At 42.5% G+C, this 25,269-nt stretch overlaps 1 protein-coding gene across 1 annotated transcript in view; it reads right to left on the reverse strand.

The window, feature by feature from the left end:
• The window catches only part of p3h2 (prolyl 3-hydroxylase 2), a 44,814-nt gene that overhangs the window by 18,540 nt on the left and 1,005 nt on the right, over positions 1 to 25,269 (reverse strand). The gene's annotated exons all lie outside the window — the stretch shown is intronic.

The following is a 25,269-nucleotide window of genomic DNA, read 5'->3' on the forward strand; positions in this document are numbered from 1 at the left end:
AAACCTCTTTCATTAAGACCGCACCATGTGAACACATAGAGAAGCAGGAGACACTGTAAACGTCTCCTTTCTCAACTCCCTCCCTCCTTCCCTTTTTCTCGAACGTTCTGACAAACGGTACTGTATGCTGAAAACAAAATATACAAGAGAATAATCTTGCCACTGTACATAGGCTTGCATGTGCCTTCTGTTGGATAGCATTCCTGGATTGTGTGGTCTGGGTTGGGAATTAAGAGCGGCTGGCTTTGATTAGGGCACCCAGAGGCCCTCTTAACCACAGCGCACTGAATGAATGAGGAACAGACCAGCATCATTGAGGCTGTTAATGGCTGCCGTTTTGACTTTGGAAACCTGAATAGAGTTAGGGTTTCTGAATACAGTTAGGATTTCTACAGTTCTGGGTCTGTACCTGGTCCTGTCCTGTTGGATGACATCAACGTAGGCAATGTTTGTACAGACTACTGTTTTAATTGTAATGTAATAATACTGCATTTATTTTGCAGATGCTGTTTTATCCAAAGTGACAAATAGGTGGGGATTTGAACCTGTGATCTTCGCAATATCTTTAGTCAAATGCTGTACCACCAGCTATTCCTATCCCTGTAAGCCTTATGTGAGCTCTGATTGGAGTTGTTTTCTTACCGACAATGAAGTCAACAAAACCCTCTCTCCACAGCTACCGTGAGGCAACTTATTCAATCCTTAGTCACTACCACTCTTTCCCAGTCTGTCCTTGCTTGCTTCATAGTGAGGGCACACAAAGGCTGCTTTGTGCCGATCTTTGAACATAAGGTGAGAGTGCTATGACTCGTTCAGACAGGATGGAAAAAGGCTTCAAACGCCCTCCTCCCCCAAACACTTCTCTCAATTTTCCTCCCCATGTACAGTAACACGCTCTGCTTTCTCCAAGGAGCTTTTAAAAACAGCCCAGGCCTTGTGGTCTTCTATTTTCACTTGGCTCCTGTATTTGAAACACAGGCTGAATAAAGGAGCTCTTTCTGTAGAAACTGGGAAATGTTTTCGATTAGCTGTTTGTGTCAGGGATTGTATTTAAACAATTTCACATCACAAGCTGTCTTGTGCCAGGCTTGAGGTCTTGAAGCATAATCACCCATGGCTTGGCATTCAGACTTTCATTGGTCTATGGCATTCCATATTATCAAAAGGTGAGTCTATGGTAGTACCAGGATTTCCCACAGCACTTTGCAGTTAAGGCGGCCACCTAAGCAACACACGCCTGCCGCCTTAACTACGTCGTCCAAAACTATTTTGTTTTTTTATAGCGTTATTCGTCATGTTCCTCTGTTCTGTTTTCTCCCTTTCATTCCAAACCGTGACCAACGCCAGTCTCCCTTCTCTGCAGAACGCATTAGTCTATCGCATTAGTCTATCGCACAAACTAGCCCCCCCACCCCCCCCATTTTTAACACGGCATTGATGGGAGGTGACACATTTCACATTAACATTTATGGGGCGCAGAGACAGGGCTCAGGGGTCACTCTAATCAGGAGCTTAGGGGTACTCCAGTTTTTCATCAAGCCAGTTAAATGTCTGAGTGGACACAGAGAACTGTTTAAGAGTTAAGTCAAAGGCTGGCCTTCCATTGGTCACACACTATGGACTCAATTTAGGCCATGGAATGTTAAGATGTGAATCTTCCATCTCAAGAAAGCCAGCATTCTTCTTGACCTGCAGCTATTGTGCTGTCCCACCCTGCGGCGCTAAGACAAAATGTCAACTGTATTTCTTCATGTTGAAATATATCTAGTGTTTGAGGGGGATGTAAATTCTGAAATGCGCGGGGCATTCCCACAATCATGGACAAGCTGTCACAAGCTGGAACATCCTCAAGAAGTAAGCTTCAAGACCTCCCATTTCACAAAGTAAACCGATCCTTCTATTCAAAACATACAAATCTGCCTTTGACACAGGTGAATGATTTTCTGTTCTACATAAGTTTTACACAAATTAGCATAAATCACTGACAACAAAAAACTGCACTCCTCTATTTCCATAGTTCTTAAGTCTATGGTATCATGGACATGGAAAGACTATATTACCCTGTCTCACAGTCAACCCCATCATCTTCCATTTGATACATCTTTGACACATTTGTATAAACAGTTTGACACAAGTCTGTATGAACAGCTATTACTCTGCCCAGCTTGACACATTTCTTTGGTTGCCACTTAAGAGATACCTAGCATTAACATGTCAGCCAAGAATGTTGATCTCATCTGTGTATGGCACACGTCAGTGTATTATTATAGTATCAACACCCTCAATTCGATATTTTGAGTGTTTTGTTTGAGTGACACAATAACTTAAGCGGAGGAAATCCCATGAAAATACGGTATCTATTCCACTTTTCTTACACCTTTGCCCACCTGCTCCTAATCTGATCAAACCTATCACTAAATCACTTATTGATTCGTTCACAAACTACGAACCCCAAGACCACAAAGTCGCCAGTCCAAGGCTCATTCTACTGTTTAGACACTCGTAACTATTTGCCTGACAGACAGGTACAGTTACATTGGCATAGAGTGTGTGTGTTTCTGTGTTTGTATGTATGAGTGTGTGTGTATATCTGTATGTGTGTGTATGAAAGTGTGAGTGTGTGTGTGTGTGCGCATTCGCAAAATGCAGATGATCTATCTTTTAGAAGAAGCGGAGGGCCTGGGTTATCATAGTACCCTGGCAGGCAATGACTTTGGCAGACAAGTGAGACTCAAAGAGAGAGGATATGATGTCGAGGAGGCCAGGACCTGGCATGAGGAACATTGACACTCTCACGCTCTTTTTGTATCTCTCTCTGTCTTTCTCTCCCTCTTTCCATAAACACACATATCCAGATGTGTGGAAAGCTTAAGAGGGGAGGGCCTTCCTTCTCACACACATGCTGACACACATATATTGTATATAACCTCCCCTTGGTCTCATTCTCTCCTTCTCACTTTCCTTCACCTTCCATGCCTCTCCACCCCTGAGTGTAGTTCCCCCACAGAGGACACCAGGAGAGTGGAGACAGCAGGAGGCAGGAACCAGGAGTCCCTTGGGGGCTGCTGTAGCAGACAGTCTGGGAGGCCAGCCATAATCTGTGGAAGTTGGACTACATCACTGGAGGATTTACTGCTTTGGATAAACATCTCTTTGGGGGTTTAGGGGTACAAGGCACACAGACACTGTTTCCATGAACAGAAACTCCTTAGGGGCCCAATATTGATCAGCACTTAAAATGCATCTACCGGTAGTCTAAAGCTGCTCATCAACACATCTGGTGTAAAGCTCTCACCAACATGACCTTGTTTGTCCTCACTACTTTTCTTTACTCTCATTCTTTTCTGTTTTATTTACAATGGTAACTAAACTCAGGAGGATATCGGTTATTAGTTTCAACACTCGAACCTTTGATGAAAAATGAGAACCCCCCCCCCGCTGTTTTTAGAACTGACTTGTATCTCCATTACCTTAACAGACCCCAACCCTGAAGGTCACTATGTGTGTCGACCACCTAAAAGGAAATATGTTTATAGTGATATAATGGGGGGGACAAATCCTAATTTATTTGTTATATATGTCCCTACCTAAAAATGATACTAGGGGAAACACTGAAGTCTATCTTTTGAGTCTTGCCTAGACAGCTGCTATTGCCTGCTTTATGTCTTATATTGTAAATTCTAGCGTGCAGTAAAATAATCAAACAATAGCATTGATTTTTTTTAACGGCCAATTAAACGTAGAACAAGAGAGTTACATTTAGTCATTTATGTCAGTTATGGTGCTGGTATTTAATTAAAAATGGCTGCCACAAAAATAAGTCTTATTTAATGGATCATAAACCACTGTGTTAAAAAAATACTGAAATACCGAAACAACATGTATTTCCTCATAGTGAAACTCCAGCTACTAGTAGTTACAGGTAAGATCTGGTGGGCCAAAGACACATGAGCACAACGACACACATTAACAAACACACAGACAGTTGCAAACACACAGGCACAGTTACATACACACAGACACGTGCACACACACACACACACCCCCACACACACACACACACACACACACACACACACACACACAGAGACTTGGAATGTAAGTTGGAGAAAGGGGTAGTAACTCTTTCTCAGGAGAGTAAAGACAAGTAAGCAGAGGAGGTGCAGCTCCTAGGACTGTTGCACAAGCAGTCCTGTCAGACACTATTCCCCCCTGGGGTGATGCTCCAAAGCACTGTGAGTGCACTTCCTGACTCCCAACAGTAATCTGGGCATATTGTATGGGTTCTTAACCACTGCAGGGAGTGGGATGTTAGAGTGAGGCTGCAAGCATTGAGCTGACTGTCACACCCTCCTAAACAATGTTACATCTATGAAGATTCCTGGTGTCGAGGTGTTTGTGTAGTTTGTGAAGGCCTGTTTACTTCGCAAGGTCAAGCTACACCCACTTGGCTGATCTCAGTGAATTGATTGGCTTTGAGTCGTTCCACAGTCAAGGTTAGGGGTCACATGACTGCCTATCTTGTTCAATTACCTTATCCTGGGGTGTCCTGAGTTGCTCAACAATGGCCTAAATTCCAAACATTTTCCTGTGGTGATGGAGACACAGATGAAGAGGATATAACACAGGCCATGAGACACATCTTGCCTGAAAAAACAACCAGGAACTGGGTAAACCTGACCTGTAGACTAGCCATATTTAGTAGTGTGTAGTCAGGGAAACATCATCTAAGCAAACTGATGTGCAAAGGAGTTTCTTGGTTGGGGCTAAGTCACGTAACTATATTTTGGACGAGATGATAAATACTCTGATGGTTTTTAATCAAAGAGCAACTTTTTAGCTTCCAGGAGTTTACCCTCACTTTTTCCAGCCCATCCTAACCCTAACACCACACCAAACAGTAGACTATGGGCCACCGTAGGCGTGCTATCTCACAATGTTGTTATTTAGGGTTGGCACACAGACCTCTGATGTGCAGCTGTGTGTCAGCCGTAGGAAGCCTGGAGACCTCTGGAGAGGATTTTGTCATTAACCAAGTTTCCACACCTAATGAGTGGTTAGGAGGATGAGGTTGATGTCTGGGACATAGACTAAGCAAGGAGGATGGTTTGTATATTCCATTCCAGGGAACATGTTGGGAGGTTTGCAGGAGGGATTGTGATAATACTCTGTAATTTAAGCTGTGGCTATGTAAGACACAATTCTCCATGCAGCCATGTCATTAAGTTGACATTGCGGGTGTGTCATTGCCTCCACAGTTAATTTACATTTCGTCAGTTAGCAGACGCTCTTATCCAGAGCGACTTACAATAATTACAGGGACGATCCCCTGAGGAAAGTAGGGTTAAGTGTCTTGCCCAAAGACACAAAGTCATGGCATGGCCGGAAATCGAACCGACAACCTCTTTATTAATAGTCCGATTCCCTAACCGCTCAGCCACCTGACCCCCACCGTTAATAACTGACAGTTGAAAACCTGGACACAATAACACATGCTTCCATAAATATTTTATACAGTAATAAACAGGTTTGGACTTTTGATCCGAAAAGAAAACATTTCCAGTCTGAACAAGATTTCTTAGCCATTAAATCTATTTACGGAAGAAAACAAGAACGTCTAGCTACAATTTTCATCCTTTATTATAAATAGCTGCTTCCAATTAATGTTTTTTTTCTGTCCTCCATTTTAAAGCTTATAAACCTCCCTGAGACAACAAACTCTTGTAAAGCATCAATTGTTGGAGGTTAGGACTCCTGAGTACTGCACAAAAATCAATGATTCGCCAATAACAGTTCAGCTCATAAGGAATTAGACATTTTACAGCTCACAAAGGATACATTAACTCATCTAGTGAAACTGAGTCAGTATTTAGGAAGTTGTGGTGACTGAAACTCTGTATAATGAGCTTTTGGTGTCCAGGTGAGTGTGCGTGTGTTTGTATGAGTGTGTAACACGTTTGAGAGTGAGTCTGAGCCTTTCTAATATCCCTGGTTAGCTTAAGAGGTTACAGACTCCTCTAATAATTTGGCAGGTAGGACATTTTTGCCTAATATACCTCTGCCTCCCTAGCAATGGGGAAAAAGTTCTCAGCAGTTTTACTGTCAAACCCCACAACACTTCTGAAGATATGCCCCTCCAGGAGCAGTCTAGATTTGCTCTTGTGGTACCATCCATTCATTCTGACTGGCATACTTCCAGAGCTGCAAGTTTGGCCGGGCACAACAGCCACAGCCATTTAGAATATTGAAAGTTTAACTTTGGAAACATATGGCTGTTAAGGTTTACAAATTATGTATTTCTCAATATTCTTTGGATGGATGTCGTCTGAGACAGAGTTGCAGTGTGTCCGTGGGGGATAGAGCCTTTGCAGCTTCTGCCCCAGAGTACACATGAGTCTGTTAGTAAGTGGTTTGACATCATAAGGTAAACGGGAGGTCTTTAATGATAATCTGGCTGTTATAAAACACAAAGCTCTCTTCTAAAGGAATTTTTGGTTTAAGAAGACAGGAGAATTGTAGAAATACCCCCAAACAGTCAAAGCTGTTCAAATTCAAACGTTTTGTCCATAAAGCTCAACCAACCTAATTTACCCACTAAACACAACTAAAATGAAAATACATCAAGTTGATAAACATTAAATATTCTGGTCTCAAATTTGCAGTCCCCAAAAAGTACTACACCTAATCTAACATTAAGTCTCAATAGCTTTCCAGAGTTTTCATACAGCTACTTATTGGATTTTCCACCTGACCAGAGCCATGAAATGCTAAGCACTTAACAAAAGACATGTTTGCCAGAGCCATTTATAACGTTTTCTAAGACCGTAGGTTCATGTCAGCTCTGCTATGGAAATACATGTACCTGCTTTCAGACTATTAATCCTTCTGCTTTTTTGAGAAAATTAATCACAGGTGGTAATGATGAATTAATGGTCTGGCACCCTCCATTTATGTAATATTCCCTCTGATAAGGATAACATTTCTGCTTTTGTAGGTTTTGTATGTAGCATATTTTCTTTGTATTTCAAGGTGTAACTTTCTACTGGGTTCAATGAGGGCAGGGTAATCAGTCAGTTTCAAACCTTAAAGAAAGGTTCGAAAGGATTTTATACCAAAATATACCACCCTCTACCTTCAAAGTTACTTCCCCAAAACACATTCTGCCTGACTACTGATGGGAGGTAGGTAGACAGACACACAAGTAGCCTGTCAAATCAATGCACTTGGTTCTAATACCATCCAATCATTAAGTTTGGTCCGAACTAAATTAATTGGTTATTACAGTCCTGCGACAACCACAGATATCGGATTTGTTCGATTTTACTGTCAAACCTTTAGATGAATTGGTTGCTATCAGGAAGTGAAGTTTATTTCAGCAAATATGACAAAAGTGTGTTTCAACAAAAAATGTCAACCTTCGCTTTAAATACAAAATTTACAAACTAAACGACATACCTGACCTGAAAGTCTGAGAAGGTCAGTATCAGTGGAAGAATGTTTCAATTTCAAGGAAGAAAAATGACAATCAATATATATACTCTAGGTCAGGACATGTCTAAGACAACAACTCCTGACGCCAATGAAGCAGAGGGATAGATGATAAACTGTTATGTTGACCAAACTACAGGCCAGAGAGGCCAGAATTGACCACACACACATTCTCTTCCTATCTGCAACGTATAAAAGAGTAAGGTTAATTACCACTGTGACCAGGGTTATGTCAAACAAAATAAGGCTAAAAGTTTTCACTAGATTTAAGATGATCATAAGGAAACTGAATGCAGCTGAGCTCAATTTGGACTGCCATAGCAAAGGGTCCAAATACTGAATAAGTATAGAGTCAATGTCCCTTCCGACGTCACTGTAAACTAATAAACTAAAACGAATAATGACGTTTACAAGTTGATGTAACATAAGAATGTGAGAAATATGTGGTACATAAGGAGATTGCCGGCGGCATCTCAAAATTATGGTTCTCTTGATGTGGTTCAAGACTGCAAGCCCACCAGGGCCTCAGGTTTTACCAATCAGTCTTCTGCAAAACACTGGAAGAGTCTGACTTCAGACGTGACCTTCCAAATACTGTAAATCACTCTTTGGTTTAACGAGATGTGCCAAGGAAGGCACACACACAAGCAGCAATTTACTCTCCTTCGGTCTCCACTGCTGACTGTTTCCCCTTGGCCTGGAATCCCTGGATGAATGTGACAGATCCTACAGCATGTGGTTGAGTCTGGCAGTAAAATCAAGCCCTGCTAAAATAGTCATCATGGTTTATGGGCTTGGTATAATGCAATGGGTACTATGTAGCAGAAGAACTTTTAACTACTAATACAAGTGATTTCATTAATGCTTCCGTGTTGTTTATGGGACATTGAGTCAAAAACCTCACTGCCAACTTAATTGCCAATTTAGCCGTTAAATAGACTATATCTGTCACTGCCACAGCCGTGCCTCCTTGTTGTTTTTGGTTTGGCCCTGCCCTAGTGTTTCCCTGTGTCTGTCATTGTCTTCACCTGGGTCTCGTTGAGTGGTTTCAGTACTCGTTAGTGTTATCGTGTCCACCTGTGTCTTGTTTGGTTCTGTGTATTTAGGTTCCTGTTTTGTGTCCAGTCTTTGTACCTTGTCCTTACTCTTGTTACTGTGAGTACTCTGTTTGTTTCCCTATTATCAAGCATAAACCCTTGTTTGATGCTCTACCTGGCAGACTACTGTGTTTGGGTCCTACCCCACCACACACTGTAACAACATCTGCCTATAGCTGTATTCTCTTTGTGATGCTAAATGTTTTGAGATATCTCATGGGTTTGGTTTTATTTTCTATGCTGGATTCATCTGTAACATTGTATAAATTATCTGTACATCGGTGACTGCAACTCCAGAGGAAAAGGAGAACTGTATTTGTTTGGCATTCCGTTCTATTGTAATAATACATAAAACTACTTGATAGCAGTTTTAAATGTTCCTATCCTCTAACACTGCCCTTGTTAGTTGGGTCTTGTTAGTCAAGTTATGTTTGTGTCTGTGCCCTCAGATGCTGTGTGCGAGTGGGACAGGATAAGTACAACAGAGAGGTTCTCTAATGGGAATCTTCCTGCTGAGTCACAGTTTATAATTTAGCACACTTTTATCCAAAATGACTTACAAGAAAGAGCTTTACAAAAAGTGCATAGGTCAATGATCATAACGACGAGATAGCCCCAAGAACATTGTGGGTAGCCAAAACATGAAGGATACATTGTTTAAAGTAATTAAGTGCCAATGGGTAGAACCAGAAGAGCATGTAGTTAAACAAATTACAATGCTCAACATGATCCTCGAAAGTGCTAGAGTGTACCTGGAGGAAAGCAAGCAACAATAATAAAATTCACAGTGAGAAGTAACTACAAGTAGTTAAATCAGTTACACCTAACCAACAAGTGCAACAAGTCCCTCTAAGTGTCATTGTGTTCCTGGAGGATATAAACTAACATCTGATCCAACAAATCTTTATTTTGCTCTGGATAAGAGCGTCTGCTAAATGACTAAATGTAAGTATGGAGGCTAAACCCTCCATCTCCCACGATCTGTCAATCACCCTGGGATCTGCGACTGTGACCCCTTCATCTTCTGCCAGGAACCTTGGGGTTACCATGGAGGACGAGCTCTCCCTCATGGCCGGCCCCACATTGCTGCAGTCTCCCGGTCGTGTAGATTCACCCTCTACAACATCCGGAAGATCAGGAGATGCCTGTCTGAGCACTCCACCCAGCTGCTAGTCCAAGCACTGGTCCTCTCCAAGTTCAACTACTGCTGCTCGCTGGTCTCCCAGCATGTGCAACCCGCCCTCTTCAAAGGATTCAGAATGCAGCGGCCTGCCTGATCTACAATCTACCCAGACGCTCCCATGTTACCCAGCTCCTCAATCTCTCTCCACTGGCTACCCATCAACACCCGTATTGGTGGTATGGTACTGACCTTCTGAGCAGTGAACGGGACTGCACCCGACTACATCAAGTCTCTCCTGCAGCCTTACACCCCCACCCGTCACCTACGGTCTTCTTCAGACAACCGCCTGGTGGTCCCACCGCTCAAGACCGCCCAGTCCCAACACAAGCTCTTCTCCTGCCTGGCCCCCCAATGGTGGAACCAGCTGCCCACCTCCATCAGAAATGCTCAAGAAAAGGCTCAAGACGCACTTGTTTCGGGAGTACAACGGCACTTAGGAATGCTTGATTGGACCTGATGTTAGTTTCCTCCAGGATCACAATGACTCTTATTGAGTGACTTGTTGATCTTGTAGGTTAGTTATAACGAATTGAACTCTTGTACTCGCTGTGAAATATTTTATTGTTGATTGTTCTTCTACAGGTAAAGTCTTGCACTTTTTGTGGTTCATGTTGTTTTAATTTGTAACGTGTATAACTGCATGCTCTTATGGTTCTTCCCTTTGGCACTTGTTTTGTTTTTTCACAATGTATGCTTCATGTTTTGGCTGCTTGCGATGTTGGGACTACCTCGTTGTTATGATCAGTGACCTATGCTCTTTTGTAAAGCTCTCTCTATGAAGTCGCTTTGGATAAAAGCGTCTGCTAAATGCATAAATGTAAATGTAAGTACCACTTTACTCCCGGAACAAGTGCGTCTTTAGCCTTTTCTTGAAGGTGGAGAGACAAGTCTGTATCTCTGATGGAGGTGGGGAGATGATTCCACCATTGGGGGGCTAGACAGGAGAAGAACTTGGGTTGGGAGCGGGCACTCTTGAGAGGTGGGACTACCAGACGGTTGATATAAGGAGACAGTAGGTGGCGGGTGGGGGTGTAAGGCTGGATGAGAGACTGGATGTAGTCAGATGCAGTCCCGTTCACGGCTCGGAAGGTCAGTACCAGGGCGGGCTGCTGCGTTCTGAATCCTCTGGAGAGGGTGGGTTGCACATGCTGGGAGACCGGCGAGAAGCGAGTTGCAGTAGTTCAACTTGGAGAGGACAAGTGCTTGGACTAGCAGCTGGGTGGAATGCTCAAACACGAATCTCCTGATCTTCCGGATGTTGTAGAGGGTGAATCTACATGACCGGGAGACTGAATCAACGTGGGCCATAGGGTGAGCTTGTCATCTATGGTAGCCCAGAGTTTCCTGGCAGAGGATGAAGGGGTCAATATCTCAGATCCCAGGGTGATTGAGAGATCGTGGGAGATGGAGGGTTTGGCCGGGATGATAAGTTCTGTTTTGGCGAGGTTCAGCTGGAGGTGGTGCTTGGTCATCCAGGTGGAGATGTCTGCGAGACAGGCCGTGATTCTAGCTGAGATCCCCGGATCAGTCGGGGGGAACGACAGGTACAGCTGCGTGTCGTCAGCGTAGCAGTGGTAGAAGCCATTGGAGGTGATGATCGGTCCAAGTGAGGTGGTGTACAGGGAGAAGAGTAGGGGTCCAAGGACAGAGCCCTGTGGGACACCAGTGGAGAGCTGGCGGGGTCCTGACACTTTACCTCCCTAAGAGACCTGGTACAATCTCCCCGACAGGAAGGGTGAGATCCACCGAGGTGCAGTGCCAGAGATGCCCATCTCAGAGTCTAGCAGGCAGGATCTGGTGGTTGACCATGTCATCTAGAATAGATGAGCATCCATAAAGGAAAAAGCAAATCCCAGGCAATCTGGCTGGAAGGAGCGAAACAAAGGGCCATCCAAATGAAAGCAGTCTGGTAAGATCCAGGGTCATCGTCATCACCATCATTTCTCCCAGCTTGCTTTCAGCTTAAGGAGCCAAGTGACAAAGGAATAAAGTGTCAGAGATTTACAAGATAGTAATTTCTATACTCATCTGAGCGTCAAGGTACACACATTCTCTGTGTAATTGCACTCTTTCTTCTTGGCAGTAGGATAAGGTATATATTTCCTTGTTTCCTTCCTGTTGCCCATAATTAGCAGCTAACGTAACTTTGTGAAACTATCAGAACATTACAGCAATTTCTACTTAACCTTGCCAGACAGCTGGATTGGCGAGATCACCACCATGTGAGAATCCATCCCCATGCTCCAAGTAATCCATTTGTGACCGAACCACAGTGGTTCGGATCAATCAGCATCTTATGAGGAACTGGCAGTTATGGGTGGGGTTGAAGTCGGCCAGTGATGGAGACATTGATCCAATCACCTGCCAATAATTTTGTGAAAGTGCCAGACCTTCTGAACAATTCCCAAGGATGACTTCCCAGGTGGATATGTGTAACCATCTGGCAAATCAGGTTCATTTCTACTAGCTATCCATTTGACTCTGACACAAAATCCCAGACAACATTCTTGGATGAGAGGACTTTGTATCAGAGATGCTGATTGCCAAGGACTGCTGTGTGAGGATCTTGGGGCCTCATGTATAAACGTTGCGTACGCACAAAAAGCTTGTGTACGCTGATTTTCACGCACACGGTGTGATGTAGAAAAATGTACTTGACGTGAGAATGTGCGGGCCGTCACAGAAACTTTTGAGCAGATGTGAGAATGTGCAGACCGTCCGCAAAGTCTTGTCTGGCTCTGTAACATGGCAAATTCTAACTGAAAAGTGCCCAAACTCACCAAACACTTAAGTGTGCAAACTTGGGTTTACGTAGTTGCAACATCGATCAAAATACAACTTGTATACAAAATACAAAACTGCTTAATAGACATACACGTTGACATGTGTAAAAAACGTTTTACTATATTCCTCAGTCTCTGCTAATCTGTCCATATGATACTGATAGTGAGTTCCAGCCGGGCTAGCTAGCTAGCTAGTTACTAGTCGCTTGCATCGCTCACCTTCCCACAGTGCACCACGCTCGGGGGCGTTTCAAACAGATTCATGTAGAATGTAGTTCTCTTAAGTCACTGTTGTAGTTGTCATGGCCAAGTGTGCAGACTTGGGTTTACGTAGTTGCAACATCGATCAAAATACAACTTGTTTACAAAATATAAAACTGTTTAATAGACATACACGTTGACATGAGTAAAAAAAAGTTTTACTATATTCCTCAATCTCTGCTAATCTGCCGATACGATAGAGTTCCAGCCCGGCTAGCTAGCTAGTTAGGACAGAACGAAGTTACTAATGTGACTAAACTGAATTTGAAAGTACAAGCACCCACAACTTCGGCAAACCTTGCCCCATGCATCATTTTTTTGTATTAACATCTCTGTACGAATACAGATATGTATCGTACAGGACTGGGTAAGCCATGGTTGCTACGTTACGGGAAACAAGAAAACACTCCGATTGGCCATCGCTAGCGAAAATCGCTCCTCATTAGCATAAAGTTGAGAAAATGTCAACTCGAATCGCTTGAATCGCGTCGCTACCCACAATACACCACGCAAGCGATTCGCCTGGCTCCATAGAAAATGAATGGAAAACATGTTGTCGCTCGCATCGCTGCAGTGGACACGCACTGTAACGGTGCGTTCACACTGCAGCGACACGATGCGAGCAACATGTTTTCCATTACATAGCTGTATTCGTACAGAGATGTAAAAAAAAATTAAACGAAGCCTGGCACAAGGTTGCTGAAGTTGTTGGTGCTTGTACTTTCTAATTCAGTTTAGTGACATTAAGTAACTTTGTTCTGTAGTAACTAGCTAGCTAGCTAGCCCGGCTGGAGAGACTGAGTAATATAATAAAACATTTACACATGTCAACGTGTATGTCTATTAAACAGTTTGGTATTTTGATCGATGTTGCGAGTACGTAAACCCAAGTCTGCACACTTGGCCATGACAACTACAACAGTGACTTAAGAGAACTACATTCTACATGAATCTGTTTGAAACGCCCCCGAGCGTGGTGCACTGTGGGAAGGCGAGCGATGGCAAGCGGTTCGCGTCGCTGCAGTGTGAACGCACCGTAAGGGTGTCAAACGAACGACCAAATCCATAGACATAATAAAGAGTAGACGCTGAATTGGCTGCTGGGCGCGAGAAATGCGGCCGCCATCTTGGAAAGGTCAAATTCCCAGTTGCGCAGCAGCAGAATAAACAAGATGCCGCAACACTGTGAAGCATATTCATGCTCTAATCGGCGAACCATCTGAAATAGGGCTCAGGGGATTACTTTTGACAAGTAATATTTACCATTACAGTACTATTTGTTGCATTTTGTGAATAGAATCTTACCAACGTTGAGAAATTGAGCAAGAATCTTTGATTTTACTGTACTAAAATTGTAGCTTGCAAGCTAGCCTAGCCCCCTATGTTTACTGCACCGGCCGGTGTATACCCGGCTATGAACTGAGACTTGATGTCATATTCCATAACACTGACTTCGATGACACAACTGACACAAGAATGCTATTGTAGAAATAAAACAGATATTACTGGTATAACATTGGCCAGCGAATTTTACACGAGTGGCACCGACTGTAAGCATCAGGGCAGTCGCTATAGTACTTGTACTTCTTCCACAATCGACCGAATTGGCCAAACAAGGCACGTACATTTATTTTATAATTTATATAATCTAGCTAGTTCATGTTGTTTTTCCAAATTTCACAGAAAGCTGCTAAAATCGAGGCTAAAGTGCTACTACTGTCATAGCTGCCTAACAAAAACGTCCAAGCCGGACACGTAATTCTTTATTCAAATAACTCACGTCACTCCCACAAACAAATTCTTCGTAAGTAAAAAGTTTAGACTTTAAATCGACAATATTGACAACACATATAAAGAAACTTGTCTTTACTCATAATATTGTCTCCGATTTTAATTCGAAGCTGTGAATCTAACACAGAAGGCAATCTTCCATGGTCTCCGCTCTCGCTCCGACTCGGAAAACAAATGGCTCCCGTTGCTGACGATATATTTATTTCCCCCTCCCAGTAGCCCCTAACCAATGACATGTACTTTGAGCTCAAGTTGTCATGAGTATCTGGCAGTTTTCAGAAATAAAATCGGCAATTGGACGGCAAAGATATTGACGTGGGAACCATGGGCATTTTAATGCCCATATTTGAATGGTCCGGCAGGAAAGGGTTTAAAGGAAAGGCCCACTATGAATATTAAAATACGCCGAAACATGTGGCCTGTATCATAGCTACATGTATGACCTTTGCAGCAAACATGCATATGCATATTCATTTATAGGAGGAGGCAAGGTGGGGTCAGTGGCTCGTTCACGTACGGTCAGTCTCAAGTTGATTGTGATTTATAAAGGAAAGGTGCGCAGAACCTGGCGTACAACGTTTTAGACACGTGAATATTGCGTAGGTACTTTTCAAGTTTTGGCCGTATGCCATCTTCTGGTATGAAAGCTGCACAATCTTTTATACATGAGGCCCCTTGTGTGGCCCTGTGAGGGGGGAAAAAATGGCAATGGAGGAAAAAGAAAATAAAGCAATCACAGTCATAACACATACTGGAATAATAAAAAAAGTTTTAGTCATATTGCGTGAACTTTAAATTTGAAGTTTGTCTGTCATTGTCCATTTACAAATGGTTTAATTATATAGATATGTCCATAAATTAAGTATAAAATTAGGTCACAAAGAAAAAAAGATGATTTAAAAGATGTGTAGCCTGTGAAATTGTTTATGCCTGTTCAATCTGTTATGGGACAGGGTAAAAGGTAGCCTATTTACTGGGAGCAGAGATTATTATTAATGACAGTACAAGTTCAAGAACATAATCTTCCAAAAGATTGGCAATTCCCCCAAAACACCCTTAATTACAAGCCAACAGGTAAGATGTGCCCTTTCAACTTCAACGGCTCAACTTTCACCAGGCGCTCCCCGCATTCAAGTGAGTCAGACAGGAGGAACAGACTATAGTTACACCCTGTCTCTGTGTGCAATTCCCTAGGGCTTCTGAGAAGGGATGTTCGTTTTGAAAGCAATTTTTTTACATTAACACAACATCTGTGAGTTGTGAGGCAGACAAAAGAAAATCGTGTCTAAAACATCCCTAAACCAATCAAACATAAACTGTATTTTCTAATCTCAAGCAGGTGAGGATGAGAGAGAACCTGAGCGGCTTAGAAAGGACAATGAAGAGACATTCAGGCATAACTGAGAGTTTCTCACATAACACAAGAAGGGGGAAGATTGCAAAACACCCCCACCCAGATAATTCCACCACCCATAAAGACTGAGCAAAGGGGGGGTATTGAATTCTCAAACCCTGAGTGTGTGTGTGTGTGTGTGTACACCTCAGAGCCCTGGGGATAGGGTGAACTGAAGGTGAGGGCTATTATCATGCTGAAGAGTGGGGGTGTGATTGAAAACATGCCGGCTAGAAGGACTTTTCCAACCTCCCTCCAGGTACTGGCTTATAGCCAAGGCTTATTTGGGGCAGTCAGTGGTAGCAACTAGGATCCATAAGTTACAGAAAGCCTATATTTAAAGGGATTCAGGGCTTGAAAAGAGCTTAACTTCTTAGTGGCACTGGTGCTCTCAAGTTGGGATTTGATTTTTTAGCACCCACCGAGTATTAAGATGCACCACAACTATAATATTTATGTTATAGATTTACAGGCAGGGCTCCAGACTTACTTTTTGCCTTGCTTGCACTGGTGTGCCTAACCTTTTTTATTTAGGTGAACCAGCACAAAATTTAGGTGCACCCAAATTTTTCCTTGCGTCGCCACAATTTTAAGGTCACTTTTTATCACGCTCCATATACTGTACATTCATATATACAGTACCAGTCTAAAGTTTGGAATGGGAAAATATCTCCAAACCTTTGACTGGTACTGTATTATGTAAATGATCTTTAACAAGAATAAGGTGCAAGTCTTTGTTTTTTTTGAAGCACAATTATACTGTATATTAAAAAATGATGTATTTTAAGTGCTTCACTAAGCTACCAAACTAAAACATTTAAATCAAAATAAAACATTTAAAAATAGAAAGTGCTACTGTTTAAAAGTGCTTCCCTGAAGTGAGACCTAACATTTCATGGCTCAGTCTTATAGCGGGTCCCCCTTGCTGTCGCATGCCCTTCAGATGGCCAACACCTGTAATTTGGGCTTCTTGCCCTTTGGCCTTGGCTAAACCAGCTTGCCACACTCTCCCTAACATCAAAATCATAACTTGATGGGTGGCCCAGCTCCATAACTGATTCTCTGGGGCTCAGGTCGGAATGTCAATCACACAGCACGGAGCAGTGTAGGCCTACAGGAATATCTGGACCACAGCCAATCAGTGGCAAAGACCCGCCCCATCTCTGTCTCTGATTGGTTTAGACCACGATATGATCCAACCATGAGTGTGAGTCAATGGCAAACAAACGCTTAGTTTGTGGCGAGGCAGCGGACGCGAGGAGGTTAGGTGCACCGGTGTGACCTTTTGTTGCACGTGTAGCCGGTGTGTGGTGAAACTCACTCCTCAAGTATCTAACAGGCCACCCGCATCAGCAAAGTGCTAGCTTTTCGTTGGCGTAGTTGGTAGTGGTGGCGCTAGGGAAGTCAGAGGTGGTGAGTTCGACTCCCGGTGAAGGCGGACAGTGGCCTGTATACCTCTGACGGAACTTGCAATACCACGTCTGTTACACACGCCCAATGTCCACGTGATTTCCCCTGCACCCCATTTCTCAAAAATGCCTGAAAATTGTTAGACATGCCTTATTTCTCATGGGGAACAAAAAATCCTCAAAGCCCCAAAAGGTCTGCCATGACAGATTTAGCTTTACAGTGGAGATTTGGGTAAACCTTAAAAAATGTTATTTTCTTGACCCATAAGTCCAATTATCTAACTTGGTATACATGTCTTCCTATAGGGTCAAAAGCTATAAGGAATGGAATGCAAAATGGATGAAAGGGGTGTATTTATGTAAATGTCCACAATGGCCTCAATATCTTTGTGTCAATAAATCAAATACCTTATAGGCTTCAAGATGACACCACTCTGAAGTACAATGCACAATTTCACCTTGGTATGTCAAAATATTATTGATTTACAGCTGTTTAAACTTGGGACGAATCTAACAATGCTTGCCACAGGAGAAACGTTTTACTGTTTTTATACAGTAACTGACCGCAGTATTTTTCAACACTGAGGATAGCTCAATGGACTGAGACAGTATACTGAAGTGTAAGGTCATAGGTTCAAATCCAGCCACAGCCATTGGACCTCTCATGATCCTGATTATTTATCTAGCTAAAGAGGATGATAATTTTGAAGATTTTTCAAAACGTACAGGCTTCCAGATTACATCATTCTGTAGTACCATGCACAATTTTTTTCAGCCTCAAAATATGACTGAATTACAGCTGCCCCAAAGCTGACCAAAGCTAATACTATGCCCTTTCTGTAAAAAAAAACTCAACAGTTGATGAGGGGATAGAGAGGCTGACTTGCAACAACACAATCTTGAGTTCAAATTTCCATTTAGCCACAAGTTTTATTTCAGATCACTGACCACCAGCTGGCTAATTCAGACTACTGGATCTGCGTCCCACTCCACATCGTATGGCAGGGGAATGGATATCTTGATCCGCCATGAATAAGTATCTGGTATGTTCTCTGTGTCATTGTGTTTAATCTACCATTTGATCAATTGTGATCTGGAACCAATTTCAAACAGAGGCCACAATTTCTGTCAGCAACTCCGACGACGCAATATCTCTGCTGGACAGGCTCCCACAACAGCCAACGCCAAGACTCCACAACACCCCTCGACCCCAGCCTGCCTCCCAGTGGGTTCTGCAGTTTTGTCATGTCTCACAAACACTGATCTCACTCACGTTTCCACCTGGTTTTCTAATCTCAAGGTTAATCAGGAGTGGAGCATTAGCGAAATACAGAACACAGTGTCGATGCATTCCTATGGTGCTGTTATACACTCTGAGACAGTCATGCAGAAGGCCTTTGGCACAGTCAGTGGATGTCTGTCTGGTCGTCCGTGTGCTGGCAGAGTGTTTCGGTGTGTGATGCAGGTCGAGCCTGGGTCTGTCTGGTCGGAGACTAGTGGAGATGCAGGTGAGCACTGAGGAGTGTAGGAATGACTCCCCAATGCATAGCCGCGGGAACATATCTTACCAGGGGGGGGCTTAATATTGCGGGGCGACAGGGACGTACTGGGAGTAAAAATAGGCCCTGGACTTTGATCCAGACCGGCCCACTAGAATTGGCCATCATATACGCCACCACAGCTGCCCTGCTAATGCAAGCATATTCAGTGTTCGATGTGATGCAAGTTTGGGAGTTCTATCCTTAATGCTCGCGCGTAGCGCGCGAGCCAAATTTTGGGGCCTTTATTTGAGTGCAAAATAGTTCAGCTTTATGTAAAATAAACAATACCGTTTTTCAATTGGTAAAACCTTGTCTAGTGAAGGTGATTTCTTTGTCTCTTAATTTTTCAGCCCCACCCTACTTTTCTTAGCCTGGTTTTCCATCGTTATTCTTCTCCCGGTGCTCCCGATGGCCAGTCCGCTATTGCGGAGCTGTGCCATGGTGGTGGATTTTTAAGTCATATAAATTTAAATGCTTGTGCTGTCAGGGGGTGCTGCATCACCCCTAGTTCCTGCGGCCATGCCCCAATGCAATGTAACGTGGCATGGTTGGCCCAGGACGAGAGATGTAACTGATGTATGTATAACAGTATGATCTTGACAGTTGTTGATGAAGGTAAAAATGTATGTCAATGTGTGGTAATATGACCATAATCCACAAGACATTATTACTATTCTCCCCCCAAAATCCCCCCCATCCCATACATTATTCAGTATCTCTGCTTGTCCCCCTCCCTCACCACCCAGAGGGCAGACCCAGGATGTACAGTAAGCAATCAGCCTCGTAGCTAAAAAGGGTGTCCGTGTTACAGACCCCTTTGATCTGATCAAATATAGAGAAGCCAGCTCTGGCCAATGAACATGCCACACAGAGGGCTACCTGAGGCCATGCCACAGGCTGGAGCAGAAGTATTCCTTTAAAGCCTGCACAAGGCGGCATGTCTCTGATTTTAGAAAAGCAAACAGGCTACAACAGGAAAACAAAATATTTGCCGGGGTAAATGGTGGGCCAGTTGGGGACACATGCATCTGCCTGATTTACGAAAACAGTTGGTGTCTGTGAGCCTTTCTGCTGGGCCGAAAGGATCCATTATGCCAGAGGCCGGGTTGAAAGCTGGGTGTGTAAGGCTGGAATGTTAAATACTGGAGGAATGTTATTTATTTTCACAAACAGCACTACCCGCCCCCAGCTCAAAACACATGAAACGCTTTATTAAAATAAAGAAATTTGTCCCCTACACACCCAATCTTAAAATAAATCCTGCATTTGCAATTGTAGTTACAAGGCCACAGCATTTTCCCCTCTGTTTCACCCTGGTCCAGTCTTGATTTCTTACCCACGTACTCTCTTTTTACCTGCTACTAGGTCAGCACAGGCTTGATATGCAGTCTTGTAGTAAATTAATGAAGATACCAACGAGGGATGCTCATAAACAAATCTTGCAACTTTCTGTTACTTTGGCAATCTCCGTTTTCGTTATTGAGCAGCACCAAAATAACTGTAATTGTACTTCCGTGTTGTTGTAGGTGCAAATCATGTAGGTACAGGTGGTGCTCTCAGATTCAATGTGTTTTCCTTTTTTTAAATCTGTTTTTGTTATGTTGTTGTTTATGCTGCTATTAAAAAAACAAAAACAAGTACAGGGACATTCCACCGAGGCAAGTAGGGTGAAATGCCTTGCCCAAGGACACAACGTCATTTGGCACGGCCATGAATCGAACTGGCAACCTTCTGATTAATAGCCCGATTCCCTAACCGCTCAGCCACCTCCCAGGGGCAAAATTGGCCAATATATATATATATATATATATATATATATATATATACACACATATATATATATACACACATTATATATACATATATATATATATATACACATATATATATATATACACATTATATATACATATATATATATATATATACACATATATATATATATACACATTATATATACATATATATATATATATACACATATATATATACACACATATATATATATACACACATTATATATACATATATATATATATATATACACATATATATATATATATACACACATACGTTTAAGGGATTACAAGAAAACTCTGTTAAATATTTGTAGTGAGTTAGCTATAAACAATTATTACATGGCTGAATACTCGATTCTGTTGGCCAAACTTTTGGCACAATAAACATTTCACAATTCTAACCAACCTGGCATTTGGTTTGTTAAACGCATTTTTGTGGTTGTTCATATTGACGCACATGCATGGCATGGTGGCGAGAGAAGCCACCTCACGGAAATGAGTATCTGCAGGTTGGGATGTCTGGACATGGTACGTAAACAAGGCATAAGCTATTGTTAGGAAACGTGTTATTCCAACAACCGCCCCAACAGCATCCCAACATTGATCCTTCTCTACGTTGTCCTTGTAAAATTGTTACTAGGGGTCATACAACTCCCTGTGCTTTTCAACTTCGAGAATTAATTTGATGTCGTCTATCTCCTTGAATTTCTCGCTGATTTTAGAACTCGACTTGGGGGCTCTCTCTCGGTATGTCTGCACGTTTGAGTTGTGTGCAACATGTGACAACTTGTTTCTCTCAATCAAACAAAACAACTACGGCCATGCTGGCTCAACAGGTCAATCCGTTTATTTTCATTGTTTTTATCAGGGTAACCACATGGAACGTCTGTTCGTTACCAACATTGTGTAGCTAGGTTTTATATAGAGTGAATATTGTACGTAGGCCTCCAAAGTATTATTTAAAAAATAATTATAAAGTCTACAACTTTACAAGTGTTCACAGTAGTCCACAATTAATGTAGTAAAATCTTAATAACATGTTTTTTATTATTATTTATTTTTTTTGAAAAAATTCAACCAGCTGCCGAAACGATCGCAGGCAATCGCGGCGCTTCGCAGCCAGTGTGATTGGTCTCATTAGATAACATGTGCACCGAAAGAATAAAGGCCGCGCTTCCAAGTGCTTTGCAGCAGATGACAACCAGTGTGTCCCTGGGGTTAGAGGGAGTCAGATGGCTGAGCAGTGAGGGAGTCGGGCTAGTAATCAGAAGGTTGCTGGATCGATTCCCCATCATGCCAAATGACGTTGTGTCCTTGGGAATGTCCCTGTACTTACTGTAAGTCACTCTGGATAAGAGCGTCTGCTAAATGACTAAATGTAAATGTCCAGAGTAGGCTACTGTTTGTTGGTCGATGTCAGATAACTTGAAACCAAACCATTTCCAAATGACAAAAGGCCCCCTTTTTTATACCAATTCGTCTTTGTCCGGTAAATCAACCCAACTGGCATTATTTTCAGACATCATTAATGCTTGCTTACACTTGCCAACAAAAGCAGTTTACTGCAATGAATGTTTCCTCTTGAGGAACTCTAGCTAGTTTGTTGACTTTCATTGGCTGGCACAATGAATCCATGCTTAAATGTTTTTTTTTGTAAAATTTACAAATTTGAACTAGTCCACTAGGCTGTATCACTTGATTTATATTTTATACCAAACAGAAACACTTTACTTAATACATTTATTAATATATCGTGATATCCATGATATGGCAAAATTCATATCATGGCACAACCGCCCACCCCTAATAACTGGTTCCATTTTAGAACCGGTTCCAAATTTCGAAGAACCATCGATTCGATAAAACATTTGCATTTCGATTCCTCATTTTGATTCCTAACTTTTATAACGAAGGGTATTACGATCCCTTGGTGGTATTTTTGCATAGATAAAATTGCTAATTTGCAAGAGGTTTCTTCTGAACTGTCGCTTGTACTCCCCTGGTTGAGCCTTTGACATGGCTGCACACTGGTTGACTTTACAGCTGAAAAATAAAGCCCCAAAAAATCTAGCCTAAGCTACTTCCTCTCCATTAAATGATCACCCGACAGAATGAAACAAAAATGACAGTGGGACACAAAAAAGGCTAAATTGTTCAAACTAATTTGTTGGAGAGCTCTGAGATATTTTGTGGCGAAATATGTCCAATAGAAATGGATGGATGGATATTGAGGATTCGAGCGTAGCTGTCGCCACTGACAATCTTCTGGCGACTCAGCTTTGACGTTAAGATGTCAGAAAACTATTTAGTCTTATCAACGTATGAATAACTAGCTGTGTGTGTTAGGGTTCTGATAGTAGGTTTAGTATCCGCAGTGTTCACGTCAATTTGGTAGTGGATAGCAGCAAATGTCAGACACTAGTGCCGGTCCATGCACATTTGGTGCCCGAGGCAAGGTTTACCTACACCACCCCCGCCCCCTCCCGGGGCACAAACAGAGTCGAGCTGCCCCCCTCCCCCCCGGGCACAAACCGGGGCGAGTGCCCCCCCCCCCCATGGTCAACCACAGCACGGACATGTGACGTGCCGTGGTTGGCGCCCTCTGAGGGTAGTGCGTCTGAAACTCAAGGACAGCGGGAGGGTTCATTTAAATGGATGCATTTGGGAAATTGCCGCCCCCATCTTCATGCCGCCCTAGGCTGCTGCCTTTGTCGCTTATAGGAAGGAACGGCACTGGACACTACGCACAAATGGGGTGGTTCGCAAGTAAACTTGCAGAAATTGCAGGTTAGGCTACCCCTCCCTCGTATTTATTTCCATCTCATAATTTGACATCAACTTTGGATGCTTTTTGTAGTTACATAGTGTTGGCTATAGGCCTAATACAAGATTGGATAATAGGCCTACAAATGTTGTTGAATGAATACAGAAAGCACACATGTTTAGTTTTTCACAGAAATATCTATGGATATGGATATCTATGGATATTCTCCTGTGTTTACTTGCACATCAGAATCAGAGCTAGCTAACAGAACATTATGTAAGGGATAATGTATAGAACGCCGGTCATTATCGAATGGTAACAAATAAATTGTAAAAAGACACACTTGTGTTAAGTAATTTTGTTGGCAAGTAGCTGTGTAATATGGGGGATAATGTATAGAACGCCGGTCATTATCGGGAAAATAAGCCCCAACAGGGCGAACAGCACCCCGATGCGAAGCGGAGGGGTGAAGCTTCGCTCTGAAGGGGCTTATTTTCCCGATAATGACCGGCGTTCTATACATTATCCCTTACTTACAAAATGGAAAAGAAGCTAAAAATGTCATATAATAAACTACTTACTAACCTCGACTGTTCGGTGATGCCTGGAAATATCAAACCTCGGCTTTGCCGTTCCAGCCTCAGATTGATATTTCCCGGCATGACCTCACTCTCGGTTAGTAAGTAGTTAATATTTTTACTCTCCCAAAAAATATTGGAATCGGAACCAAGATTAGTTAAGAACCGGAATTGAAAATCGGAATCGATCTAATTTTAACGATACCCAACCCTACACATGCTGAATATGAACTTTGCAGAGTGCCCGGTTATTGAGATGAATGTGGGAACTGAAACCTATTCTAATTAGTGTACACACACATTCAAAAAAATGTATATAGTCGGTTAATGGTTGTTAAGGAGCGTCAGTTATTGGTCAAAAAATATTTTCACAATTAGCATCCCTAATACCAACAAGAACACATGCCTCGTTGCAGGGTAGACAAAGAAATATAGGACCATAAGACCATTAGTAATCCTAGGTGCTACATTTACAAGTTAAATACACCCTATACCACTCTTTGTGTATAGACAATGGTAAAATAGTATTTATTTAGCACAGATGCTACTAGATGAGTCAGGCCTTGCCTTAAGCATTGTCATGTCTGGACTGGGACATTGATTTGTTCTGACTCAGACATGTTTGTGGGCAATGTGAAATGGAGCCAGACATCAGCTGAACTCTCTTTCATAAACCACACAGCAGCCGATGGCCACTGCCAGGAGGTAGGCTACTAAGATCACTGCGCATGACCACAGATTTTACCTTAACAGAAACAAAGTAAAACATTGTTGGCATAGCAGGTACAATCATGACTTCTAGTTTCAGGTTGTAAAGTAACAATCCATTTCCATATAGTCATGTAAAATTGTGTTGGAACAGATAAGACTCTGTGAAAACACAGACATGAAACAATTCTGCAGTGGACACGTTTTGACCACTTGAACAAACATTTTAAGGAAACATCCTAACTGTAATTGTATATTGAAAGTGGGTGTGTGTATATGTATGTGTTTAGTTCCTACTAGGGATTGTGATTCAAAATCTTCTCTCAGCAACTTTGTGAATGGAGGAAAGGTGATTGGGGGAGAGGCTTACAAAACAAAAATACCTTATGTATGTGCGTGTGCGCGTGCCCTTGCTCTGACAGATAGAGAGCATGGTGCACAGTGCGTGCTTAATGTTTGTGTTAGGGACCTTAT

Source organism: Hypomesus nipponensis, chromosome 26, assembly GCF_054491055.1.
Source record: "Hypomesus nipponensis isolate SF chromosome 26, ASM5449105v1, whole genome shotgun sequence".
Lineage (NCBI taxonomy): Eukaryota > Metazoa > Chordata > Actinopteri > Osmeriformes > Osmeridae > Hypomesus > Hypomesus nipponensis.